At 37.2% G+C, this 27,246-nt stretch overlaps 2 protein-coding genes and 1 long non-coding RNA gene across 14 annotated transcripts in view; 1 reads left to right on the top strand and 2 right to left on the bottom strand.

The window, feature by feature from the left end:
* Nucleotides 1-27,246, bottom strand: part of LOC136040389 (BTB/POZ domain-containing protein 6-like) — a 396,184-nt gene that overhangs the window by 140,405 nt on the left and 228,533 nt on the right. The gene's annotated exons all lie outside the window — the stretch shown is intronic.
* The window catches only part of LOC136040387 (E3 ubiquitin-protein ligase RNF34-like), a 127,000-nt gene that overhangs the window by 50,549 nt on the left and 49,205 nt on the right, over nt 1-27,246 (bottom strand). The window lies entirely within an intron of this gene.
* The window catches only part of LOC136040388 (uncharacterized), a 67,676-nt gene that overhangs the window by 34,199 nt on the left and 6,231 nt on the right, over nt 1-27,246 (top strand). The window contains exon 2 of the long non-coding RNA XR_010620702.1: nt 13,218-13,346. This is a non-coding gene — a long non-coding RNA (uncharacterized LOC136040388). The remainder of the gene's footprint in view (nt 1-13,217; nt 13,347-27,246) is intronic.

Here is a 27,246-nt window from a genome sequence, read left to right as displayed (position 1 = left end):
ATAAATAAAAAAAAACAAGTTTTTTAAATGAAAGTAAGGAGCGACATTAAAACTTAAAACGAACAGAAATTACTCTGTATATGAAAGGGGCTTTTCCTTCTCAACCCCCCGCTCTTTACGCTAATTTTGACTCTTTCTCTTAACTCTGTATTTTAAAACAGTAAAAAACTTTAGCGTAAAGAGCGGGGCATTGAGAAGGAAAAGCCCCTTTCATATACGGAGTAATTTCTGTTCGTTTTAAGTTTTAATGTCGCTCCTTACTTTCATTTAAAAAACTTATTTTTTTTATTTAATGTCTGAACGTTTTTGAATCAATGCATGATTTGATTTTGGCTCTCCGCAGAGGAATAATTAAAACGAAATTTGTATATTTTTTTTTTTTTGGGCTAAATGGCTTCCTCATAATTTTGATCGAATGATTTTGAGAAAAAAAGAGTGGGGGAGGAAGCCTAGTTGCCCTCCGATTTTCGGTTAATTAAAAAGGCAACTAGAACTTTTAATTTTTTACGAATCTTTTTATAAGTAAAAGATATACATAACTTATAAATTAGCTTACGTAAAGAACTTTTGTATTCTTATGTTTTTATTACATATATGGGGGGGTTCGCCCCCTCGTCAGTACCTCGCTCTTTACACTGAAACTTAAATTTTGTCCCAATTCATTAAGAATGACCCCTGAATCACAAAAGCCGCAGAATAAATAGTTGAAATTACTAAAAATACTTTAGCGTAAAGAGCGAGGTATTAGGAGGAGGTGAGCCCCTCATATGGGTAATAATTTCTGTTTATTTTAAGTTTTAATGCTGCTGCTTACTTCCAGGTGAAAAAAACTTTTTCATTGTTTTTTTTTAAGTAATGCTAGTAAATCCTGCGCTCCCTTTATGGAAAATTTCATCCCCCATGACAAGTTCCTCGATGAAAAGTTTCCCCAGCATATCCCCCTCTTCTCAACCCCTGCCTCCAACAAAAAATCCTCGTGAAAACGCCTGTACAGTTCCCAATAACCATTATTATATGTAAGCACTGGTCAAAGTTTTGAACTTGTAACCCCTCCCACGGGGACTCTGGGGGAGTAAGTCGTCCCCAAAGACATAGTTATGAGGTTTTTCGACTACGCTGAATAAAATGGCTATCTCAGAATTTTGATCCGTGGACTTTGGGAAAATAATTAGCGTGGGAGGGGGCCTAGGTGCCCTCCAATTTTTTTGGTCACTTAAAAAGGACACTAGAACTTTTCATTTCCGTTAGAATGAGCCCTTTTGCAACATTCTAGGACAAATGAGTCGATACGATGACCCCTGAAAAAAAAAAAAAAAACACGCATCCGTGATCTGCCTTCTGGCAAAAAATATAAAATTTCACATTTTTGTAGATAGGAGCTTGAAACTTCTACAGTAGGGTTCTCTGATACGCTGAATCTGATGGTGTTATTTTCGTTAAGATTCTGTGACTTTTATGGGGTGTTTCCTCCTATTTTCTAAAATAACACAAATTTTCTCAGGCTCGTAACTTTTGATGGGTACGACTAAACTTGATGAAACTTATATATTTAAAATCAGAATTAAAATGCGATTCGTTTGATGAAGCTATTGGTACCAAAATTCCATTTTTTAGACTTTTGGTTACTATTGAGCCGGGTCGCTCCTTACTACAGTTCGTTACCACGAACTGTTTGATAAAAACATTTTTAACAAGTAAAAACAAAATGAAAACATTTTAAATATAGAAGAGCGAATTATGTCAAGATCTTGAGAAGGCATGGGGGTTGTCAGCCCTACTCAGGTTAATTTTTGCTTGTTTTGAGTATGACTTGATGATTTATTGTATAATTTAAATAAACAAAATATATTTAAATTTTTCTAATTTTTAAATATTAGTAAACTTAAAAACTATTAAAAATTTAAGGAATGTATATGAGTATATGTATACTAAACTGACAAACCACAGCCACTATTATTATTTTTTTTCAATAAGTTCGAATTATTTTCTGGTCTTGTGAAGGCATGAGGGTTGTCAAAGACATAATTTCCAGACATTTCAATTAAACTGATCAAAATGGCTTTCTAGAATTTTTGAATAGATGTGTTTTTGATATTGATGGGTGTAAAGGCCGGGGGGGGGGTTCTAAAAAAAAGGTTACAAGGCCTTTAAATTTCCAACCTAATGAACCTTTTTCAAAGTTTCTACAACCACAAATGACCACCTCAAAATTCCAATCAGATCCATTATGGGAAAACGTAAAGTTTTGTGGGGTGGGGATTATCCACCCTCCGATCACTCCAAATCTTCAAAAGAGCACTAGACATTCTGATTACCAATCCAACGAGTCCCCTCTTAAGTTTATACAATCACCCTTTCTATATATACCTTATAGGTCCCTAGGGCACAACTTACCTTGCCCTGAGGGCTGTGAAGGGGAAGGGGTTCATCCTCAAAAACATAATTCCTGGTCCTTTCAGTTACATTGAATGAAATGCATATCTCAAAATTTGATTGAATGTGTTTGGGGAAAAGGTGGTTGAGGGGGGATAGTTGCCCTCCAATCAGTTCCCCTATCAATTTCCATTCGAGTGAGCTGTTTTTGCAGTTTCGACGACAACAAAAGGCCATCTCAAAATTTGAATTAAATGTATTTCAGGTAAATATGAGATCTAATGGAGGGTGTCCATCCTCCAATCACTAAGTCTAATAAAAGGCACTAGAACTTCACATTACGAATCCAATAAACCCCCTCCAAAGCTTATACAGTCACCCTTTCTATGCATATCTTATATGCACCCAGGACATAACTCAAAACTCTTGTCCTAAGGGCTGTGGGATGGTTGCCATTCTCAAAGACATAATTTCCAGGCCTTTCAATTACGTTGAACAAAATAGCTATCTTACAATTTTTATTGGATGTGTTAATTAGAATGGCCATCTCAAAATTAAATTCAGATACATTTTGGGAAAATATGAGGTGAGGGTCTCTCTGGTCAATCCACTCTCTGGTCAATCTGAATCTTAAAAAGAGCACTAGAACTTCTGATTACCAGCTCAATGTGCCCTCTCCAAAGGTTATACAATCACCCTTTCTATATATACCTTAAATGCCCCAGGGCATAACTTTAAACCCTTGTCCGGAGGGCTGTGGGGGCTTGTCATCCTCAGAGACATAATTTACAGACCTTTCAATTACGAAACAAAATGGATATCTCAAAATTTTTATTGGATATGTTTGGGGAAATGGTGGGCGTATGAGGGGGCTTAGTTACCCTCCAATCACTCAACTATTAAAAAGGGCACTGGCTCTTTCAATTTACAATCAAATGAGCTTTCTTTCAATTTTCAATTTACAAAGTTTCTTTGACAACAAATGGCCATCTCAAAATTTCTATCAGATGCATTTTTGGAAAACATGAGATGTGTGTGAGTGGGGATGGGTGTTTCTCCACCCTCTGATCACTTTGAATCTTAAAAAGGGCACTATAACTTCTGATTACCTATCCAATAAGCCCCTCCAAAGTTTATTTGATCACCCTTTCTGTATATACCTTGTATGCCCCCAGGACATCACTTGCAACCATTGCCATGAGGGCTATAGGGGTTGTCAATCAACAAAATTGTAAATTTTGTGTTGTTTTTTTCCCAAGAAATATGGTTCATGGATGCTTATTTATTTATTTTTCCATGGGTGTCATTTTGGACCAGTGGACATAGAATTTCCAGTAGGCTAAGGGGTCATTTTGATGGAAATCAAGAGTGCTAGCACCTTTTTTGAGTTACAAAAGACATCATGCTACAGCAAAGTGCCACTTTCTGCCATTGTATGATGCAAAACAGCAATTTTGGCCCAAAGAAAGTCAAATTCTATTGGCTAAAATTCAGTGTTTGTCAATTGAGTTACAACCAAAAGAAGCTGTCTGTCTAGACTCATAGTTTGCAAAGCTATGATACTGGATGATAACGCATTAATTACAAAAAATGCAGTGCGTACAAAATAAATGGTTATTATTAGCAAGGATTTTTAAGCTTCATCTGTCTGAGCTGAATAATATGAGACTTGGTTGATTTAATGATAGTGGTGTATAGGCCTAATGGTTCTAAGGTGGTTCAAATGGTGTGTTTTTAGGCCAGACTTGATATAAATTTTGATATAACTCGATATAAATTTTGAGGAGGGGAGATAATTCACTCCCCAAGTTGCCTTCATTCCAAGGAATATTTCCACTCCCTCAGAAGTATTTAAGGGATGGTTTTTTTAGGGACCGTTACAATCCCTAAAGCATAACATAAAACTAGAACATGACATTAGGAGCTATGGGAGATAGTAGCCTTCCTAAGGTTTAACAGAGCCTTCGATCAATCAGGTCATATTAACTAAATAAGGTAAACAAGGATTTCTATAAATAAAAACCATAACTATAAAAAAATGATTGAATATATAAATCAACAGCTTAGGCTTTTGAAGATTATTTTCGGGTCCAAATTTACACACTTTCCATAAGATATTAGTTAACATGAGATATTAGTGATAAGGGGGTTGAAGCTCCCCTCTTTCTGTGAAAACTGTAGTCTTATATGGCAAAGATTAATCTTAATAATCAAAGTATTATGATAAAGTTGGACATAAATACAAAAAAAGGGACTTGATTCCCTCTTATCCAATACATTTTGGCAACAAACTTTAAGCATGGAGCAACTTTATCCAATAGTCAGTAAAACTCTAAAAAAGGAATTTTGATAGCAATGAATGCTTCAAGAGAATTAGTCTTTTATGCTGATTCCAAACAATTACCTATCAAAACTACGTGCCTGCGGAAAGTTGCCTCATTTTCAAATAAGGGGGGGGGGAGTAGAAACCCCCAAAGGTCCAGCAATCTTAATGAAGATCCCACCATAAGATTCAGCATATCAGAGAATCCTACTGTAGAGATTTTGTGTAATTATCTACAAAAATCGAATTTGAGTTAGGAGTCGAACCCACCTAATCAGACCACAAGGAATCCAATGGTGAACTCTGAATATTTATAATTGGGCTTATGAAGCCAAGTTATCAAAGAATGTTATGCAGATTACAACTGTTTATATACTTAGTCAACAACAACATAGTCTTTCTATGGACCCACTTAGGGGACTTAGCCTGACCTAGGATTGCTGTCATTGTAAATGCACCAAAATACTTTATAATTTGGGTTCTAAACCAATTTCTATGTAATTCATATTTTGTGCCCTTTATGAGACTATGCCTAACATCATAATACTCATTACAAATAACACAGAAGGGTAAGCTAACTCTCCCCCATTTATGTAAAACTGAACGGATTTTGGCATGACCTGTCCTCAATCTAAAAACAGTAACAGTGACAGATCTAACATCATGCACAAGTCCATCAGGTGGTGCCTTATAGTCATAAAGTTCTAAAATTGGATTTTTGCAACTTTTAATAAAATTATTGGTCTCTATCACATAACACCTTATAAATACATGCAAAATATTCATTTTGAGTGGGTTTTACACTTATACTCTGACCATTTAAAATATCCCACTTTGCCAATATATCAGCAGATTCATTCCAGCAATTCCCACATGTGCTGGGACCCAGACTAGAAATATATTATTTCCCACAAGCTCTAATGAGACATAACTATTTGGTGGATATTACTAACTAATTCACGACTAGGTTCATGCTCATTCATCAGGTACTTGAGGGCTGATGCTGAGTCAGAGCATATCATCCAACTTCGGGCATGCCCATATGACTTATTAAAATCCAATGCCTAATATATAGCAATCATCTCAATTGAAAAAATAGACAGGCTGCCTGGTAACTCAAAGCAAATGAGTGACATACTGGGGACCACCACTGCACAGCCAGCACCCTTACCTGACTTAGAGCCATCAGTACAAATTTGTGAATAGTCTCTTAAGTGGTCAGTTTGTCTTAGCCAGTCATGTTTGAGAGTCAAGTTATTATTATCCCCATGATCAGGTACAGGAAAATACACATTATTCTTTGTATTGACTATATTGAATAAGCACATTGCTTATTCAATATATTATCCTCAAAAACTATCTCATTAATGGGTACTATATTTGGGCACTCATTTGAAAGCAAATTATTACACCTATAAAAAGCTGGAGTATTCCTATCCTTGAAACTAACATCACTATTATAATTATTTATAATTTCCATCTTGATTATATCCTTTTTAAAGTAGATTTTTTAGTGAAATACTTGACAATTAACCTATCACGTCGTAGCTTAAGCGGGCTCACCCCCAATTCAATCATCATAGCTGGAATAGGGGTACTATTTAGGAAGCCAATGGATCGCCTAAGTACACTGTGGAACACTATCTAATTTTTTTAGATTCTTCTGACTAGCATCACCATATATAAAGCTACCATAATCAAACTTACTAACAATAACAGCCTTTATAATTTTACTAAGATACTTAAAAGGAGCACCCCTTTTCCCTAGGCACATTACATTTATAAGGTTTAATCTACTCCTAATATTGCCTAACAAATACTCAATGTGTATCAACCATGTCCTTTTACTACCAAAAATTAGACCTAGGTAGCGGAAAGTCATCCAGCCTAATAGGCTAGTTTACAACATTTACTTGTGGTACTGCAGTATTATCATTTTTTTAGAAAAGCACACCAACTGTTTTCTCAGGTGATAGTCATATTATTCTCGCTGCACCATTGTTGAACATTGTTTAATGCTTTTTGCATCACTGACTGTAAAAGAAGTTCTTTTCCCAGTTCTTACCAGGGAAATGTCATCAGCATATATATATATATATATATATATATATATATATATATATATATATATATATATATATATATATATATATATATATATATATATATAGGCTTTGCAGCCAAGGACAGTGGACGGTAGACCCAAATCATGTTTAACATGTAAATTTTTACTATACCCACAAGAGGCTACCCTAACCTCACGATTCCTCAAAAGGCTAGAAATCCAATTTATGCAATTGGCAGGAATACCTATTCGGGAGTGTATCCTTCTTTGATGGACTTATTTACTAGAATCAGAAGAATATTTTCGGCTTCCTTTGGTAAATTTTTAAGCATTAAGTTATGTATTTGATCAGGGTCAGGTAATTTGCTTTTTCTCCAAAATCTAGTATCTGATAAACTACGATCCACCAGCAACAAAATCATCAGCATGATCAGGGTTGCCACCTGTACCACTATAGTGCTAATTGTAGCACTATTTTTGCCTAAGTAGCACCGTAGCACGATCTGGGTAAAATGTAGCACTATTTTGGAAAGTCTGGAAAAATGTAGCACCTTAGTGCTACAATTTTCGGGAAAAAAATATTAGGACCAGTGTCAGCAAGTGAGGGGATTTAAAAAGACAGGAGGAGGATCTTCTGCTGAGCTTTCTAGTTTGATAAGTTCTCTTAAGTGGGAATTTCAACTTCTGTTGAAGCAACTTGATTTTCCCTCAGGAAAAGAAAACTCGCTTGGCGCCAATTTCAAATTGTGCTTGAGGTGTGGATTTTAATGGAGGTAGACGGGTGAGACTTACTGACAGCTTACTGCAATAATGCCCAGAAAAATCAAAAATCGAAATAAATTCTGTGATAAGTGGAAAATGGATCCTGAACTATGTGGGTTTATTAGTAAATCTGATATGAACAGTCAGCATGCTCATTGTAACTTATGCAAGGAAGATATTCGAGGAAGTATCTACAATGTCAAAAGACATGTCAAGTCTACATTTCACAAGCAAAACGTGCAGGCTATGAAATGCACAGTGCCTGTTGACCAGTTAGTGCAAACACCGGAAGTGCAGAAGAAGCAGCTTTTTGACGATTCCGTTAAAGATGCTGAGTTACGCCTGGCCGGTTGGGTTGCTAAAGAGGATATTTCTATAAGAAAAACTGACTCATTGCTACAAGTCATGAAATCATGTTTCCCAAATGATGCTGTTTGCCAAGCATTAGCCTCGTCGAGAACCAAGACAACTGGAATAATCAAGGATGTTCTCGCCACAGAGGAAAAAGTGCAGCTTGTAAATTGGTTAAGGAATAACAAGTTCGCCATTATTGTAGATGAATATACGGACAAGTCATGGGCCAAAGTTTTGGTCATCATTGCAAAGTATGTGGATGCTAATTACAATGTTCGTGAAGATTTTTTGGGTCTTGTTGATGTGCACGACGCGTCAAGTGCCGGCCAGAAGAACCTGATTATGAAATGTCTTTCGGACCTTAGTATACCTATACAAAATTTAATGGGTATAGGCTTCGATAATGCTAGTGTGAATACTGGGTCTGTGAAAGGACTAGGGCGCTGCTTTAAGAGGAAGTACCAAATTTGTTCATTCTTGGTTGTATAAGTCACTCGCTCACGTTATGTGCAACATACGCCGCCAAAAAGCTACCAGGGGTTTGGAAGTATTCATTCACGACATAGTAAACTATATTGCAAGCAGCCCAAAGCGCCAGGACGAGTTGAAAAAGTGTCAAGAATTTGCACGTGTAGAGAGCCACTGCCTACTTCAAGTGGCAAACACAAGATGGCTATCATTGGAAGCCTCTGTCAAGAGAATCCTAGAACCCTGGAGTGCACTGATGCGGTTCTTCGCAAGCCACGGAGAAGGTGATACAGCAGGAGATAAATCTTCGAAAGAAAAGCCAAGTCGGATTTTGGCTTGTATGAAGGACCCAAAGATTAAAGGTTGCCTGTACTTTATTGCCTTTGTCCTTGAAAAGGTAAACGAACCGAATATAGAGTTCCAGAGCAGTAAAACTCACATTCATAGGCTCTTGCAGAGTTCCAGAGTGACTTATCTTGCTCTTTTGAGATGCTTTGTGATAAAAGAAGCAATAGCAATCGTAGGAGATCCATTCAGGGTCAAACTAATTCCACCAAATTTCCTAAAACTGTAGGAGCTCAAGCTTGGGCCGAACACCCTGAACTATATCGCTACATCGTGTAGCGCAGGTCAGCTGAATAGGCAGCAAGTGCAAACAATCCATGCAAACTGTTTGAGCTTTCTCGTCGAAATGTGCTTGCAGGTATCAACAAGAATTGATTACATAGATGAAACATTGGTGAACCTTCGTTGTATAGATCCTACCGTGGCCGTTTCTGGAAGTGAATACTATTGTTCCACTCATGATCCGTTTCCCGAACCTGCTTGGCGACAGCGAAGGTGAAAGTGACACTCTAAGAGATAAGCTGGACTAAAAGTTCAGTGGACTAAGCTGGCCGACAGTAAAGAGGATCTCCCGAAATTTGAACCCAGCGATGATCCTGGAATCTTTTGGAAGCAGCTGAGTGACGTCAAGGACTGCATATCTAGGCCAGTATATTTGGAAATTTCCAAGTTCCTGTTGACTTTGTGTGCTCTTCCTCATTCCAGCGCAAGCGCAGAAAGGCAATTTTCTATTTTGAACAATTTGAAAACAAAAATTAGAAATCGTCTCCAAACTGAAACTGTGAGTGCACTGATGTTTGCAAAGCAATATGTGATCAGATGCTCCACCGATGCTGGAAGCAGCAACTCCTGGAAAATAGATGACAGTCTTCGTCTTTCATTCCAGAAGTGGAAGGGAGCATCGAGATCCACGAAAGTTAATCTCATTTGTAGCAACGCAACTGGCGTCGATCAAAATGAGGAAGAGGAAATAGATTTTTGCGACTGATTCAAGATTCATTCTTATTTTTTCGAAAATGATCTGTAGTACAATAGAAAATGATTTCTAATAAACCAGTGATTTGGATAAAAAAAAAGCTGGGCATCCGTAAAGGAACAGTAAACTTGACTCAAAGTTGACTCGGGGAGCTAGCTGACATATCAAGAATGTGCCCTGAGTCGATATTGAGAGTAAGAAAAATTCTAGTTACGACCATTGCAGTTTCCAGGCAGTTTCCGAAAATTCGATTTTTGGTTTAGAAGAAAAAAAAATCAAAAGGTTTGTGTGCTGCAAATAGGAATCGAACCCACGCCGTTTTACCGGTGTGACGTTTGACTATGGTCTACACGTAAAAAGGCGAACTTTCACAGTACATAAGTGCATAATTACATTGCATAAGGGGGAAGGGCCTGCCAGCTAGCTCTGGGAACAATAAGGAGGGGTTTCGAGATAACAAAGAAGGGGGGTCCTGTCGACAATAAGTCCCTGTACATTCATCTAAGCCCCCCAGGCCGGTTTGATGGCCGAAAGTTGCCTAGTCAAGTTTACTGTGCCTTTAAAGCCTCTTTACTGCCTAGTTTTGCTAGATGAGTCGAATAATAGTCCTGCTTTCGACCACATGCTTCACGCATTGCTTAAATCCGAGTGTATTTTTCTCTTGTTTTTCCGCTAGAAAAAACCTTTAGCCTCGGAAATCTTTGCCTCTAAAAACTACCTCAGTTCACTGAAAGATAAAGACTTTTCGAAACTAGCGTAAACTACTCTCGAATTGTATGCAGTGTGTAATGCAATGCAACTGCAACTTGATAAACTGGACAGCTATAGTAAAACTGGTTCGAAAACATAGTTCAAATATGAGTAAGAAGGTGCAAGAACACGTTCTGCACTGCCGCAGCCGTAGTTTGTACTCGAAATGCGTCGCGTGTCTGCGCAAGGAAAAATAGATCTTGACAAAAACGGCTGTCTGGAATCCGAAAGGTGAAGCCTGGCTTTGATTGACAGTTGCGACTGTGAAGCAAAGATAGATATTTGAAAGGGACATCTAGGAAACACTGGTAGACAGTGACATTAACTGTCATAATTATGATGAAAATACGGAAGGGTTGGCTTGACTGTCCGGAAGCCCCAGGCGTCTGGAAAATGAAGCCGGGCTTGAAGATTCTTACTAACAATAATTTATTTTAACCTCGTGTGATCCCGCTTGAAACACCTTGAAATAATTTTTGGAAGTTTTTAATAACATATCAAAAACAATTGTTTTTAGACATTTAGATGTTTCGTAATTTTGTATAGCTGTCTTCATTTGAATAGCTCAAATACTAAATTTAAGGTAATCTGATAACATATTTATGACAAAATACAACTAGATCACCCTTGGAAGAAAGAGTACATTTGTTTTCAAAAAGTACTGCTTTTCTTAAAATGTACTGCAAAAGTACTACTTTTTTCAAATGTACTACCAACTCACTACTCACAATTTTTCTATCGCTGGCAACTCAAAGCACCACGCAGCTTATTACGCATGTGCGTACAATGCTTTAGTGAAAATAACAAAGGTATTCGTAGAAATGCTGTAATCTTTGTGTGATTGAAAACGCGACTAAAAGTTTTAATTGATCAACACCAAGCAGTATTACGCGAAAATTGCATATTTAGCAACAATTTGTGTAGCACTTATGTAGCACCCTGTTCTCGAGAAAATTAGCACACTTTCGACAGGAGCAGGTAGCAACCCTGAGCATGATCACTTTTATTGTTTACAAAACTACAATACACGCGTTTTTTGCTAATTTCTCTGTCATCCAGTTATTCCAGTTAACTGACCTATTTGCATTAGATCTGAATGCTGGATTTAGGTCATGGCTACTTGCTATCATATGAGTCAGTAGGTACAGCTTTGGCAATGGTTGGGTATACTGGGTTGTTTTTGCAAACAGTAGAAACACAAATAGAAATAAACCAGTAGGCTGAAGATTGGGTGCCAAATCGTCTTATATGGCACTTGGTATATACCAAGTGACATATAGCGACCGCAAATTCTGTCGGTCTGTCTGTCTGTCCCGGTTTTGCTACTTTACGCACTTCCAGGCAAGCTAGGACGATGACATTTGGCAGGCATATCAGGACCAGATTAAATTAGAAATTATTGTTTCCGTGATTCGACCATCTGGGAGGGGGGGGAGGCGGTTAAATCAGAAAAATGAGGTATTTTTAACTTACGAACGGGTGATCGGATCTTAATGAAATTTGATGTTTTGAAGGATATCGTGTCTCAGAGCTCTCATTTTAAATCCCGACCGGATCTGGTGACATTGGGAGGAGTTTGGGGGGGACCTAAAATTTTGAAAAGCTCTTAGAGTGGAGATCGGGATGAAGCTTGGTGGGAAAATGATCACAAGTCCTAGATACGTGATTGACATAACCGGAACAGATCCGCTCTCTTTGAAGGCGTTGGGGGGGGAGGAGGGTTAATTTTGAAAAATTAAATATTTTTAACTTACGACGGAGTGATCGGATCTTAATGAAATTTGATTATTGGAAGGATATCGTGTCTCAGAGGTCTTATTTTAAATCCCGACTGGCATTAAGCCTCTGATTTTCCGTTTAAAGCAATCTATTAATTCTTGGTATTTTGCTAGAGCTTATACCATATGAGCTCTTGGCTCTTCCGACCTCGTCACAAGTGCCATATGAGCTCTTAGCTCTTGTTGATTGTGTTGTTTCCAAAAAAAGAAATAAAAACTATGACAGTAGGAATTTCAGTAACTTCTGCAATATTACCACCTTCCATATTTTTTTCATTTTCTTTGTTTGTACTAACTGATTTCAGTAGGATTAGTGCCTGAATCATATCTAAACTTACTTTATAGGAATTGCGATCTTCAAGATACTATTTTCTTGCGTTCTGTTCTACCTGTACGATGAATGATGTAAATCCAATAAAAACCAAGGAAGCAAAGTTGAAAGAGGATTTAAAAATAAGTAGAGTTAGATAATGTTTCATCTATTAAAATTTATTTTATATTATAGAAAGAAAAAAGGACCAAGAACTTCAAGCTGAGTGTACAGCCTCATCACATGCGATGGAAGAAGTGGAAGATGCACTGGAAGTTCACGAAAATCAATTCTCTCAAGTACAGCTTGAAACTTCTGTTAGCGATAGCAAAGAAAACTTCCATTTGATACAGCCCCTTGGTCTGGACGAGATAGATGTGGAGATATTTAACGAGATAACTATAGCTATGGTAATAACAGACCAGGATACAGAACCAGCTGACTTGCCAACCGCACTTGCTGAAATGCCCGTAACTGAAGCTACAGAACACGACAGGCTAGGAGAAAAGAAAGAAGAAAAAACTACTGAATGCTTTATTTAGGCTTTGATTTTTTAAATATATGCATGTTTTTTTTTTAAATATAGGCGTTTTTCTTGGAATTTGATTATTCTGTTTTCAGAGCTAGGTTACTATGCAGAATAAGGCTAGTGTATTTTTGCCCAGCCCTTTTTTGTTATTATAGTGAATGATGTAGTTTTTGTTAAATTTTAGGCTAGAAACGCTACCTTCTGAGATAGCTAAAGCAGAATCAAGAAAAAGGCAACAAGAAGGCTATCAGGCACCATCAAAACATATTAAAACTGAAGTTGGCACCCCAGGGCCATCATCACGTTTGCAGTTGTAAGTGATTTTTTTTCTCTTGTAAACTCAGATTTTTTTATTTTTTTTAAGAAAGTTTGAGTATTTCTCAAAAGTTTGAAGAAATAATTAAAAGAATAGAAATGAAATCATTAAGAAATACTAGTAACAACTTAATTTAATCTGATAATTTACTCTAGTAACGTGTATAAAAACGATCAGCAGTACTTTCGAACTCAACTGAACATTGTCTTAGTATTTCCTATTACTCATCTATAGTCTGGTTATTGTGTTGCGGAGCAACACTACTGCTTTCGTAGTTTTTTTTTTTTTTTTTTCACCGTGATCAGCGACCTGCAGCTCCGAAGTGGTAAGAGTTAAAAATTTGAGATTTTTCAGAGGGAAGGGAAACGTGAAACAGAATAAAAAAGTTCCAGAGAAGTTCCCAAAATTTCTAACAGTTTTCCGTAAAAAAAAAAAAAAACCGTTTTTTTCTTAGAAACTCTGCGTTCGATGTTTGGCGTCAAGTTAAGACGACCCTAGAGCTTCGGAAATAAACTTGTTAGAAATACAGTTATGCTGAACTCATATAGAACTTTCATTTGTCTCTTCGAGAACCGGAGCACAAAATTCCGTAGCTCTTACAGATTTCCCGGAAATAATTCCGGAAAAGTCACTCTCGTTCCGATTTTTTTGGAATTTTCTGAAATTTTCGATTTTGATGTTTCTTATATTTTTATCGAGTAGTGCTATGAAGAGTATGCAAGAAGAAGTGAAGTGTTCTATATACCAAGTTGCTTCGTTCTCTAAGAAATAATTTCCGAAGTTTTGACGTTCTAGAGGTAACTTCTGTTCTGGACCAGCTAGAATTTTTTTTCCAACGCGGTTCGACAGGTCTCGATCTCCTAACAACTGGAGCTTGCAATAGTTTCTCCGAAATAAAATTCCTTCTTTGGGTTTTTCTATTTGGAAGTTTTGTCATGCCCTCGGGGCAATTTAAATTGTTTGGTGAATTTGGTTTGTTTTATATTTTCCTAGCTTAGACCATCAAAAGTTAAGCAGAAAACTATAAGACGTTATTTCCGTATCTCTTTCAGATTTCCTGGAAATAATTCCCGAAATGTGCGTCTCGAAACATAATACTTCGAATTGGCGTCAAGTTAAGACGGCCCTAGTTTCGGAAGTAAACGTTTTAGAGATAAAATAATTATGAACTCATATAAAACTTTTATTGATGTTTTCGAGAACTGAAGCATGAAATTCCGTAGCTTTTACAGATTTCCCGGAAATAATTCCGGAAAAGTCAATTTCGTTCCAATTTTTCTCGTTTATTTCTGGACCAGCTAAACATTTTACTAAACTCAGTTTAGTAGGAGCTCGAAATAAAACCATATCAAAGATGCTTCCAAGATAACAATCGAAGCCGCATTAGAAAAATGTCCTCTGAAGGACATAATGGAGACTGTTGCTCCGCAACTGTGTCCCGTAGGGCACAGTTGCACGTGTTGCTCCGCAACTGTGCCCTAAGGAACAGGGCACAGTTGCTGCAACACTTCCTGTTGCAGAGGCAACGGAGGTCTAGTTTTCGGTTGTTTTTACAGATTTTCACTGTTCAGTCAAATTCTCAACGTTGAAGTTTTATACAAAAAGTTTCTTAAAGTCAATTAATGATCAGTGCTCTTCGGAAGAAAAACGGATAGACGATTCATAAGGCAGTACCCTCCCGTTCCTTAATTTATGTGGACAGTCAAGCTAATATTAAATACAACAACTTTCATTGCTAAGTAAATTTTCGTTTCTCTTTTAAATTTTAAGAACTAAATAAATTGTTCCAAGTTTTTTCGACCCTTTAATTTTCTCTCTTAATTAATTTGACCTACAAGTTTGACAAAAAGCGATTTCAAGTATGGATGGTTTTCATTTACAATTCGGATGAACACAATCTTTGTTGATCGTTAAAATATTATTGTTGATCAACAATGTCGTGCCATAACAGATTATCAGTCAACAACGTTTGTCTGTATCGTCGCCAGAAAACGCCTATAAAGAGAATTTGAGTATCGTCTGCTTCGTATCTTCAAAAATAGAATAAGAGAGTGGATAAAAAGAAAGAAAGAGAATTGGTGGAAACTCTTAAGATTCCGACTCATCAGAACTATTCCAAATGAAGTTGTACGATTTATGTTTATTGGTTGGTTTAACGCAAGCGTGATCGTGTTTGGTATTCTGTTTTTTCTTTTAAATTTTAAATTTTCTCTTTTAAATTTTAAGAACTAAATAAATTGTTCCAAGTTTTTTCGACCCTTTAATTTTCTCTCTTAATTAATTTGACCTACAAGTTTGACAAAAAGCGATTTCAAGTATGGATGGTTTTCATTTACAATTCGGATGAACACAATCTTTGTTGATCGTTAAAATATTATTGTTGATCAACAATGTCGTGCCATAACAGATTATCAGTCAACAACGTTTGTCTGTATCGTCGCCAGAAAACGCCTATAAAGAGAATTTGAGTATCGTCTGCTTCGTATCTTCAAAAATAGAATAAGAGAGTGGATAAAAAGAAAGAAAGAGAATTGGTGGAAACTCTAAGATTCCGACTCATCAGAACTATTCCAAATGAAGTTGTACGATTTATGTTTATTGGTTGGTTTAACGCAAGCGTGATCGTGTTTGGTATTCTGTCCTGTGTTGGTTAGCGTAATCCTGTTTGGTTAGCATATCCATCACCCTAACTCTATTTTGTTGTTGTTTTGTCTATTAGAAAAAAAAGATTTGCATTGCCAACATTGGAAAACAAAACCGATGCACTCTAATTTTTATCTATAAGGGTTAAAGATACGAAAAATCAGAGCTGCTTCTTCTTCTTTGGATTGTTATAGGAAGCTTTAGCCTAATCTTATCACCGGAATCAAGTTCTGGATATACTGCACCCATCAATTGCACTGATTAAGTCTAAGGAAGTTTCCTATAAAACTTAGTTAGAGACAACGCTGCAGTGTTGTCCTTGTAAATGGTCTTGTAATTTTTTTCCGATCCTTGTACGAAACAGAGTAGCCAGAGAAACTTCAGAGGGTCTCTTGTCAGAAATTGAAGGTTTTATTGCCCTTTTCAAGGGCTCAAAGTAACTGGAGAGCAACCAGATCCTCTTCATTGTTCTTTTTGCGGCACTGACTCTCATACCCCCAAGACATCCAATCGAAATTCTATACAAAATTGTCAAAAGATTTAATTTAACTATCTCTGGGGGTGATAGAACTCCAACGCCCCTTGGGCATGGGCTGTAGATTTTACATACTACAAATTGTTTAAAGATGGATCTACAGTAGAATTATGGCGTGTTTTATCTTGGGTTTCAGATTGGATCGAAACATTTCGGAGATCTTTCCTTGAGACAAGAGGAACTCACATTTTGATGGGGAGGGGAAAGGTGTTAGGGGTCTTTAAAAAGGTCAAAAAGTTTGTCGCCCCCTGATTATTTACTTGATTATTACCTGATTAGTTACCCCCTGATTTATTTTCTGGACGTTAAGCGGTTTAATTATTTTTTTTCGGTTTATTAGAAAAAATAGTTAATTAGATAGTTGATTAGTTGTTATTGCAACATCACTTTCTCTACAACTGGTAAGCTCAGTATATATTTTTTTGATGCCCTGATTATTTACTTGATTATTACCTGATTAGTTACCCCCTGATTTATTTTCTGGACGTTAAGCGGTTTAATTATTTTTTGGGGTTTATTAGAAAAAATAGTTAATTAGATAGTTGATTAGCTGATATTGCAACATCACTTTCTCTACAACTGGTAAGCTCAGTATATATTTTTTTGATGCTTATTAATTCATTGGCAGTCTCATAATTTTCACAACTCCAGTGTCTAAATCGATATTTTCCTTGTCATTCCTTGCTCAAACAGGGTAGGGCTACTATCTTTACGGATATTAGTAAGTATACTGGTTGTTAAGTCTGCGGCTTCCAAACACAGTACATTGGTCATTTGTAATGTCCACTTTTTTTTATCCACTAAAGCCCACTTTATGCCATTTTTCCTTCTGATTCCCCAAAATTATAAAGGCTCAATTGTATAAAGGCCCCGATTGTATAAAGGTCCAATCACACTGAGATATTACTAGGGTTGTATCCAGGATTTTTCCTGGGAGGGGGGATACAACAAAACACAAGAACTTGTTTGTATTCTTTTTGTACGCTTTAACGAGTCGGAAAAACTTATCTGGTGAGGGGGCAAGAACCCTAGCCCCCTGGATAGGGGCTTAAATTTTTTTTTCTAATGCCGAGATTATTTAAGATAATTTGAACCTATCAGGATTTTCTCCGGATCATCTCAGCCAGGACATATTTACGTTTCTCTATGAACATTAAGGTCATCTAATTTATAAATGCCGTAAAGTTGATATTATTAATGAACCATCTATCGGAAACCCATAAAAAAAACAAGAGCTCATATGGCACTTGTGACGAAGTCGGAAGAGCCAAGAACTCATGTGACACTTGTGACAATGTTGGAACCTAAAATTAGACTTGGTACTAGAGTTATCGATTTTGGTGAACTTAGTTTATCGGCAATTATTATAAAGATAGACTTGAAAATACAGTATTCCTGTAGTCTCTTCTTGTTCGGTATTCTACCTGTAAACATAAATTAGTTACTTTGGGCGTTTCTTCATGAATTCTATTGTATTCTCTTTTTTTATTGTTTCACTGTTTTATTCTTGTCAAATTTTTCTTTTTGATGTTTTATCTTTTTTAGCAAATTTTGGAAAAGTGATGAAAATTGGATAGTGGTCACTGTAATATTGTTCTAGGACTCCGGAATGTTGTTGATCAGAGAGTATGTTTGTAAAAATCAGATCTAATGTTGAGCCGTTAATTGTAGTGGGCTCGTTTATGAGCTGTAGAAGTCGAAGGCTACTAAGGGCATGTTGTAAAGTATTGTATTCAGTATTTGTTGTTTCTTTACTGTTTATATTAAAGTCACCTAACAAGATTGTATGACCGTTGTCAATACATGGGGTTTGTCGCTTATGCTAATGCGCACGTGGTTTGGCTTGTAAATGCAGAATATGAAATTTGTCTGTTGTGGATGCTCTATTGTAACTTTTATTAACTCCATGTTGTTACACCTGTAGTTTTAACTTTATAGAGCTTTGAGTTCAGGGTTTCAGATACGTATGCAGCAGAGCCATACAGGTTGTTGCCTGAGCTATCGTTTCTAAATAGTTTGAAACTAGGTATTGTAAGCGTTTCGCTGTTTATTGAAGGTAAAAGTCGTGTTTCCGACAAGAATAGTACGTCTGCTTCAACGAGTCTGGGGTGTACTTTTAAGTCTTTGATGTACCTTCGAAGCGATCGAACATTTTGATAAACGACTTTAAAGTTTCTATGGTCGAATTTGTGTGTTGGGTCAGTGATTGGTACCTGTCGTAGTCTTTTAATCTCTTCTTGTACATCTGGAGATACTGATATATTTTCTTCATTAAGTTGAACTATCTTCAAAACTTGAAGTGAATTGGCTCTGCTTTAGGAGACATAATAGACGTGAGGAAATTCTCTGGAACATGTTAGGTCTATTGCTACTTCCGCTGATTTGTCTCCCTGGGCTTTGTGTACGGTATTGGGAGAGGATGGTCGCAAAGGGAATTTGAATCTTTCTATTTCAGTTCCTTCCTCTTTCGTTATTCTGAACATCCTTACCGTGCGGAAGATTGGAGTCCAGTCTCTGAGTATTTTATTTGGAAACCCACTTTTGAAGTTGTTTCGTGTAATTTCACCAGCATGTTTATCCTTAAACAGGATCCAGATAATACTATCACTGAGAGCTTGTACAGTTCCTCCTGATCCATTGGCAAGATGATCACTAACTTCGACGGTCAATTCTACACGTTTCTTAATAGCGAGTCTTAGATCAAATGGTAAGCCTTGTGTCTCACTAATTGGTAGATGTTTGGTCTTTTCGAGAAGATGCTGTTTAATGGATTTGACGACATCATCTTTTACGGAATCTTTTGTGGTATAATGTTTCTTCTCTGTTGTTAAGTTTTGATGCGCTAATGCATTGAACTTGTCTACCAAAGTGTTGGAGATGAAAAGATGTTGAACTGTCAATGGTGCTTTAGCGACCTTACTAGTTTGAAATATCTTGCCAGAAATTAGGGAGGAGAGCTTCGTACGGGCTAGTAGGAGGTTGGAATACATAACGGTCTGCTACAGGTTGCAACTGGTACAGGTCTCCAAAGAAGAGAATTGATACTCCTCCAAAGTCTTGTTGAGTCCCCATGATTCGTTTTAGTCTACGATTTATCATTTCGAACATGTTCGCTCCTACCATAGATACTTTGTCAATAATTAAAAGCTTCAGTTTCGTCAATTTTACTCTTAGCTGATTTACCTTAAGTAGACATAAGTATACTTAAGCCCCTTTGGCTTTTACTGTTTTACTGTTACGGTGATGTATACTGCGCAAGCATATGGATCGAGTTACGAATTGAAGATCGTGATTTGATTTCATTGGTTTCAGCAATGTAGTATTGTAACTGTTTACTCTTATTTCTGCGGGAGATCGTTTTAAGAATAGCTTCTCTGTTTTCAAGCTTCTTCGTATAACTTTGATGTAAGTTTCTTCGTCAGTATTTAAAATAGCTAGAAAGGCCTCAAAAGCTAGATCAGACCCAAGTTTCCAATTGTTTAGAAATTTTTCGATTTCTTTCCCTAGTTTCAGGTATTCTAGCTTCTGTTCGAACGTTTCTTCGTTTCCTTCGAATGGTTTTAAGATCGATGTTCGATTCTTTGGAGGTATAGGGAAGTGAAAACTACATCCACTCGTCGTTCCTTTTTTTAAACACGACATAGTATGTTTGTGTATCTGCAAATAGGTGAGATCATCTGGACTGTTCGAGCTGGAAATATCGAAGGATGTGTATTGGTCTATGTAATTTGTTACCTCTTTTTGATTTTCACTACTTAGTTTCGGTGCATCTTTGACTCATATGAATATGTAGAGATCCTCTCTGTTAAAATTCTACTCGAAAAAAATAGTCTGTACATCCTAGTATATCTTTGTTGTGTAAAAGATTTGAGACGTAAGGGTTCACGATATGGTGAAACTGTCTGGCACAGGTAACAGGGTCGCTGCATACTAATCTGCACTTTTCTTCCCAAGTTAGAGCTTCAATGTTTTCTTCGGCATAAGTTTTTGCATCGACTGTTAGACCCAGAATTTTGAATAGGAAAATACACCTTGTTTCAGCGCAAGATACAGAATGAAACCAAGTGGGGATTCTTAGCATTCGTATCATAGCAAACAAATCTTTCTTGGCTGCTTGCCAATATGCAGGTGACGTTTTTGAAAGTTTTGTAGCCTTCGTCTAAATTCCCAAATTTCTGGACAAAGGTGTCATTGTGAAAACCTCCAGCCTTTAAATGTTTGTTCCTAATGCCTTTGCGAAGCACATTCTGGCTCTTTTTGTTGAATTTCTTTTATCATTTGTTTTTTTGCTTGTACGAATTTTCTGTGTTGTCTAAAGCGAGAGTCAATTTTGAGTATTGCCTATTTTACAAAATCTGCTTGGGTTACTCGTATTTTGGATGGTTTACATTTTGTTTGTCCGCTATGTAAGGTAGGGAAAAAGCTTATCTCGCAGTCTTTGTCTTAGAAAAGACTTAAGCTCTGCTTTGTGATCCTGGCGCTATGCATATTTTATCGATGAGATCTCTAACGTCAGGGATTAAGAATGTATCAAAATTTTCCACCATTTCTGGAGTCTTCGACTTCTTCCCACAAAGAAGCATTCGGGTCGGACGGAACTTCTTCAGTATTTTGGGGGTTATTTGAAGTTTGTGGTGTTTGAGATCTTTCGTTTGTGTTCTCTATTGTTTGGTGAACCGGTAAACGTAGAGATTCGTTCGGTGATGTTGACCTTGAATAGCTTAAACAAGTCTAAATTTTGTTTGAGTGAAACGAATATTGTTTGACAATTAGCAGTTGTCCTCAGAAGAACTGAGGTGGTACCTGTGATGTTTGCAGGAAAATTTACAATATTTCCTCTCAATCCCTGTTGTCTCCCACCAGGGAGGGATCTAATTTGCATAAATTGAGTATTTAAGGCAATTAATCTTTCTTCTATTGAATTAAGAGTTTATATGACAGGATCGATAGTATTATTTCTCCCAAAGACATTACGTCTAGAGAAGTTTCCTCTTTAGAATATGATATTTTCGAATATGAATTTGATATTTTCGAATATGATATTATGATAATAGCTACGTTGTGTTGACACGATAACAGAGTTTCGTACAAGACTTGCAGACAAAAGTTGGGCCAGACTCTTTGACTGTGAGGAATTATTTAATTTGTTCATTCCTTTGCAAAGTTTTGTTTGCTCGCTTTTGTAGTTTATCAATAATCTTTTCAGATCGGCAGAAGTTCTCGTTACTACGCTTAGCTGCCATCTGATTTGTATCTGTTTGTCTTTTCTTTTGTCAGAATTTCGTTTCTTGACGTTTTCGTTCTTTTTCTATCCTGTCTATTTCTTTTTGACAAAATTCTACATCTTGACGTTTTCATTCCTTTTCTATCCTGTCTGTTTCTTTTTCTTTTGACGAAATTCTCAATCTTGGCATTTTTTTCTCTTTTTCAGCTCTATCTGCTCGTCTTTTCTTTTGTCTGGTTTCCATTTCTTGACGTTTTCGTTCCTTTTCTATCATGTCTGTTTCTTTTTCTTTTCTTTACGTTTTCGTTCCTTTTCTATCCTGTCTGTTTCTTTTTCTTTTTGATGAAATTCTACATCTTGGCGTTTTTTCTCTTTTTCAGCTCTATCTGCTCGTCTTTTCTTTTGTCTAATTTCTGTTTCTTGACGTGTTTTCTCTTTTTCAGCCCTATCTTCTTGTCTTTCTTTTTCTCTGACCGTCTCACTTAGCCTATTTAATTGTTTCCAAATGTTTTCGGGATTGATGTGAATCGTTGATGATTTTTTCTTCAGTAATAGGAGACAAGCGTTTTGAGAATATTTTTCGGGATCAATAGTAATTGGTTTTAGTATCTGATCGTCATAAAGAATCCATTTGTGCATAGTGCATCGTCTAATGTAGACATAATGGCCCGAATTAGCTGTAGCACCGATGTGAGAAACTAATCCTACTACCATGTAAGAAGTGTCACCGATTTCGACTGAGTGTTCATCAAACAGTTCGTGGTAAGGAACTGTAGTAAGGAGTGACTCGGCTCAATAGTAACGGAAACTCTAAAAAATGGAATTTTGATACCAATAGTTACATCAAAAGAATCGCATTTTAATGTTGATTTTAAATACATAAGTTTCATCAAGATTGGTCTTACCCATCATAGGTTACGAGCCTGAGAAAATTTGCCTCATTTTAGAAACACCCCCTAAAAGTCATACGATCTTAACGAAAATCACACCATCAGATTCAGTGTATCAGAGAACCTCATTGTAGAAGTTTCAAGCCCTTATCTACCAAAATGTGGAATTTCGCATTTTCTGCCAGAAGACAAATCACGGATGCGTGTTTTTTTTTTGTTGTTTTTGTTTTTTTTTTCCCAAGGTTGATCGTATTGACTCAGTGGTCCTAGAATGACGCGAAAGGGCTCATTCTAACGTAAATTAAAAGTTCTAGTGCCCTTTTTAAGTGACCGAAAAAATTGGAGGACACCTAGGCCCCCTCCCACGCTCATTTTCCCCCAAAGTCACCTGATCAAAATTCTGAGATAGCCATTTTATTCATCATAGTCGAAAAACCTAATAACTATGTCTTTGGGGACGACTCATTCCCCCGCAGTCCCCGTGGAAGTGGCTTCAAGTTATTATCTTTGACCTGTGTTTATATATCGACGTTGTGCCACCTAAAGGTCGTAAAGGTCGTAATATTATGATTTTACAGGAGACAGAAATTTTAACCTTCAAAGTTGCAAGCTTGCTTGATATTATTAATATTTTCGTACATTCAATGAAAATAGCAAACTTATACAGCGCCATTGTAAAAAAAAAATCTCTAGCCCCCTCGCTTTATAGGCTACTGCTATTTACGACCTTTAGGTGGGACAAGAATATGTGCCTATAGTCACTTAAGACCCTCAATCGGATATATAATTTTAATCAAAATACGTTGTAATGTGCACAAATTAGTATTCTGCTTCATCGTCAACAACCTGTTGATCCACGTCTTCAACATCAGCCTCTTCTAGAGCATCTCTCACCACTTTGGAATATGGCAGATTTTTGTAGAGGTCTTGATGGATTCGAGGAATAACTAATGACTTGCAAAGATACTGCAAATCCTTGTACTTGGCAGCAGCAAGAGGCAGACGCTTTGGATAAGGTTTCTTGAGCTGCAGTTCGGACTCAGAGGTGTTTCCACTTCCCATTCTAATATCAAACGACTTAAAGTTTGATTCAAAATCATAATTGAAATAAACCAAGCTGAGAGCGTCTTTGCAGACACGAATGTACTTGATCTTGTTCCAAAGAACAGTAGAACGGTCGGTTGACTTTTTCTTGTTCTTTATCAGATCTCCAATCTGGTGAAAGTCCGACCAGTACTTATGATCGTCAATAACATTCACAATGTACGGAAAAGGGTTGATCCGTGCTAGAAGGCAGAAGGTCCGCCAACCCTTGATGGTAAAAACTGGCACGTTCTTGGCAGCCCGTTCAGTGCAAGCGTGCATTGTATCTCCCTCTTGCTGCGTATGCCCAGATTCTAGAAAAATATGGTTTATTTCCTGGACATTTGGCAGGGTCATTATCGAAAACACATACATAGCGACCATGAACTGGTTCCTAAACTGTCCCCCACAACAATCGGTCGCAAAATAGAACTTTCTCACGTCACCATTTGTTTTCATTAGGTTGAACAGAACTGTACAAGTTTCATTTGAACCCCTCTTGCCATAGGTCTGGTCCCACAAATTGCAAATACCTTCCCTTGAGTTGAGGTCGTACACAGTTAGATTGTAGATGGCCAGTTTGTGCTTATAGAAAATTGGTCCAGCCTCCGACTTCGGTGTCTCAAGGACTTTCTGCAAGTCAACATTGTAAAGCTTTGCTGACTCAAAGCCTTCTTCACACTGATTTATTTTTTCTTTTATTTCATTTTTCAATTCTCTTGCCCTTTTAGCCCTAAGAAGATGTGCATCATAATTTGCTTTTTCACCCTCTTTTCCTGCAGGCAGCAAAAAGTACCACCTAGTGCAAACTGGACACTGGTCTTTCTTGGGAACATGAAAAGATCTGTTCATTGTTTTGAACACTTTAATGTACACTTTTCTTGATGCTGGTCTTCTTCTTTCTTCGACACACTTTTCGAGATACAGTCTGTACAGCTTAGACAAGTTAAGTTGCGCATCCAAATATAGCCTGGTTGAATTTGCTCGACAGTAATGGGAATCGACTGCAGGGAAACTTTCAATGTGCTTTCTGATAAAATTAATTTGTTCGTGAGTTACCCTTTTTTTTGAAGTTCTGGGGGCTTGTCTCAGCCCTCTTATCTGAAGAAGCAGTGCCTGCCCCAGAGGTATTCAGAACACAGTTTCTGATAAACTTTTCTCCGAGCCCTAGGGCACCAAGAAAAAGCCTTTGCACACCCTTTTCTTTTCACCTGTGACTGTTAGAAAATAATCGAATATACTTGTTCGCCTATTTGTCTCTCCCATCTTTCTCTTAGTTGAGCGTTTCACAACATGCTGCAGTATGAACTGTTTTTGTGTATGCATGTAGTTTTCCAAGCTCCCAATAATCGCTGAAAGATTTCTGAATTTCTTCCTCGCTTATGCTTCTACATGAAAAAAACCTGCATTTGCAGGTAATTTTCTTCCACTGACGTTTTTCCACAGTTTTGCTAGTTTTCTGTGACGAGTATTCTTCCCCTGCAGCCCTCTTCCTCTTCCTTGTAAGGTTAGTCTCTTTGGAAGTGGAAGAGACCACCACGACCTCAATCACTTGTTCTTCAGCGTCAAAAACTAAGGGACAGCTACCATGGCTTGAAGATGCATTTTCTATTACAAGTACTGGAGGGGGTATACGTATACTTTCCGTGATAGTCTATGCTTCTGTCTCATTTCCCACTGATCCAGAAGGAGCATCCGGGTCTCTAGCTGATATTTCTATAGCTTCTTCTTGACTAGAATCATGGCTCTCAGGCTCGAGCTCAGGATGCCAATCATCATCACCATCACTGCCACCTGACAGGTCTTCATCTGATATGTCATCGAGATGGTCCAAAATGTCTTTGGTTGATAACACTCGGCGAGTTATGGAAAATCCCTGGAATGGCAAATTTAGGTCAATTTGAAAAGAAACGCTGGAAATTTAATACTTCGTTTCCATTCACTTAATATAAATTAAGGGAGTCTCAATGATTCGAAAACTGGGTTGGCTTTTGTGCATAATGAAGTGATTGGGGGACAGGCACTTCTTCCTTTGTTACTTGATGTGAGTACACACATAAGCAAGCCCAGTTTTCTGAATACTGACTCAGACTACTGGCAGGGGCTCTCCCTTACTGTAGGTAGTAGACCTTGTTAAGCAAGAGATAAGGTTCCAGTTTAGCAAGGGTAAAATCAAAGGTATTTTTGCTCACAGCCTATAGAGATTTTGCTAGGCTACCTAACACGCATTCGAAAACATTTGTAGGTACTCGTGATCTTGCATTTGCACATGTTTTCTGGATAAAATGCAAAATAATTGGACAAAACAGAGGTTACCAGTCAGGCATTATCTGGTGTAACCCAACCTTTTCTTGTAGAAAGCTGAGTTTGCATAGTTACGTTATTCAAGAAATAATATGAAAAAAACTTCGTTTTCTTAGAGTTAAAGAGGCTGCGTCCCAAAGTCGAACCTTAAAACGTACAGGAATTAGGAGAGGCAGTTGGGGGGCTGCTTATTTTCTCCCTTTCTGTATCAATAAATTCAAACTGACAAAATTACCTAATTTTACAAATTTTAAAAAGTTAGCAGCTAGCGGTTTCGCTCCACCGACCTCTGGGTTATGGGCTCAGCACACTTCCGCTGCGCCAAGCTGCTGTTAGTGTAAGAATTTTTCAAACAAGTGATGTTATTACACGAGAAAATTTTACCTTCAATGGGGAAATGGGTTTTTCTAAGCTAGAAAATCGGGGGGTTAAGATTTTCCGACGAAACTTTCCAGGAAAATTACTCGGAGAATTTCGCGTCGAATGAGTCTTCGTACACCCAGATCCGATGTCGGCTGTGACCTGTAGGCGAAGAGGAAAAAAACGACGAGGGGTGAGCCGCCTCATATACGCAATAGAAAAATACGAATATAGAAGTTTGCCACGTAACTTAATTCGTAAGTTACGTACATTTTTTGCTTATGAAAACGTTCGTAAAAAATTAGAAGTTATAGTTGCCTTTTTAAGTAATCAAAAAATGGTAGGACAACTAGGCCTCCTCCCTCGATTCTTTTTTCTCAAAATCTTCCAATTAAAACTATGAAAAAGCCATTTAGCCCCAAAGAATTAATATGCAAATTTCGTTTTAATTATTTGTGCGGAGAGCCAAGATCAAAACATGCATTAATTCAAAAACGTCCAGAAATTAAACAAAAAAAAAAACAAGTTTTTTTAAATGAAAGTAAGGAGTGACATTAGAAATTACTCCGCATAGAAAGTAGATTATATATACATAGATATATATAGATTATATATACTCCGTATATGAAAGGGGCTTTTCCTCCTCAACGCCCCGTTCTTTACGTTAAAGTTTTTTACTGTTTTAAAATGTAGAGTTAAGAGAAAGAGTCAAACTTTAGCGTAAAGACCGGGACGTTGAGGAGGAAAAGCCCCTTTCATATACGGAGTAATTTCTGTTCGTTTTAAGTTTTAATGCTGCTCCTTACTTTCATTTAAAAAAAACTTGTTTTTTTTGTTTAATTAATCTTGTAAAGACGA

This window comes from Artemia franciscana, chromosome 20, assembly GCF_032884065.1.
Source record: "Artemia franciscana chromosome 20, ASM3288406v1, whole genome shotgun sequence".
In the NCBI taxonomy this organism is placed as follows: Eukaryota; Metazoa; Arthropoda; class Branchiopoda; order Anostraca; family Artemiidae; genus Artemia; species Artemia franciscana.
This window is presented reverse-complemented; position numbering and strand designations above follow the sequence as displayed.